Here is a 1,503-nt window from a genome sequence, read left to right on the forward strand (position 1 = left end):
TCACATGCACCATCATTCATCCAGTCAGCTGTGGAGCCTTCACACGTAAATCATTTAGGACCCCACAAACTGCATATGGAGGGTAAGGTTCGGGGCCACCAGCACTGGAAGCAGACATCAGGGAGGTCCCTCCGAAGGGAGGACACAGCATCTGCTCTTGGTGGACATGCTGCTAAGCAGTAATGCTTCTCATCGGTGGTGCAGTTTACTCATACTTCACCAGTCGCAGGCTGAGCTTGGCGTGTGCACTGCTTTGTTCACTCCTCTGACAACATGGCCAGCAGAGATTTTTTATTCCTATTTGCAAGTGAGGAAACTGAGGTCTTCAGAGATAACTCACCTAATGTCCAGCCACTCTGGGGAATGGGGCCAGGCTGGGAACCCAGTTGTATTACCTGGTAGAGCCTGCTTTGAACCCACCTGGCTGCATTCACAGCCCTCACCAGGGAAAAGGGACAGAAGGTGCATCTCTGGGCTGACGAAAGACAAGGAGGAAAGGCATGAAAGCAGGAGGGAGCTCATTGCTGTGAGGTCAACCCTGTGGCGTTGCTGAGTGGGAAGAGACCTGTAGATGGAGCAGAGACCCCAGAGGAAGGGCGGCAGCCAGGGAGTTGTGCACATCGCCCCCTAGATTTCACACTGTGGGGCTGTTTCCTTAGCAGGCTGAGCCAGGCACGTGCTACCTGCATCCTTGCATCTTTCGGTTGTGTCCTCAGAGTCTCGGGATGTGCGTGTCACCTGTGGCATTCTGAGCCCACAGGCCCTGGCGCAGAGCTGGCAGGAGTACTCTTCTCACCTGTATGTTTTCCAGATCACTGTGGATTTCAGCTGTGTCACTGCAGATTCCTCACTCTGACTCACTGGCTTTTAATGTCAGGAGAGAAAACTAAGCAGCATTTTGCAGTTTTCAGTAAGATGCTCTAAATATACTCGGATACTATTCCAATGCGAACTGGCTGCAGTGACTGCACAGGGCGGTGGAGCGGATCTCTCAGGCGGACTTGGATGTCAGTCCTTCCTGCTGTCTGGCTGGAATGGTCATGCGGGTGGAGCACAGAGGCCGTCAGCCAGACTCCTAGATTTCAGCTCGGTGATAACAGGTACCGATCCTCATGGAGCACGGTCTAGGGCACTTAATGCAGGAGTCTCACTTAGTCATCCTAGCAACTTGGAAGGGTCCTCCAGGGTGGTTCCCATTTTATAGATGGGAAGGCGGAGGCTTGGGCAGGCAGAGTGCTTACTCATGGTAAGCTGAATTAGCACCAGACAGGAAGGGTTGACGTTCTTTTTATTCAAGTTTTGAGCTGAGCCACCCAGGTGGCCTAAGAGGACGAACTTGACCTGGAAACTTGACCTGAAGAAGTGGGTGGGTTGAGAGTTTTTTAAAAAGGAAAATCTCATTTTTAAAAGGAGAGTATTTAAAAAGAAAAATTGTTTTAAAATTCCAATCCCTGGTTTCCTATGTCACTGGGCCCCTTGGGAGACACTGCTGAACCTGTCACT

At 51.2% G+C, this 1,503-nt stretch overlaps 1 long non-coding RNA gene across 1 annotated transcript in view; it reads left to right on the plus strand.

Moving 5' to 3' along the window:
• Positions 1 to 1,503, plus strand: part of LOC106147626 — a 21,860-nt gene that overhangs the window by 4,521 nt on the left and 15,836 nt on the right. Inside the window, exon 2 of the long non-coding RNA XR_001232564.1 lies at positions 812 to 1,100. This is a non-coding gene — a long non-coding RNA (uncharacterized LOC106147626). The remainder of the gene's footprint in view (positions 1 to 811; positions 1,101 to 1,503) is intronic.

This window comes from Chinchilla lanigera, unplaced genomic scaffold (assembly GCF_000276665.1).
Source record: "Chinchilla lanigera isolate Chin_1 unplaced genomic scaffold, ChiLan1.0 scaffold00199, whole genome shotgun sequence".
Taxonomy (NCBI): domain Eukaryota; kingdom Metazoa; phylum Chordata; class Mammalia; order Rodentia; family Chinchillidae; genus Chinchilla; species Chinchilla lanigera.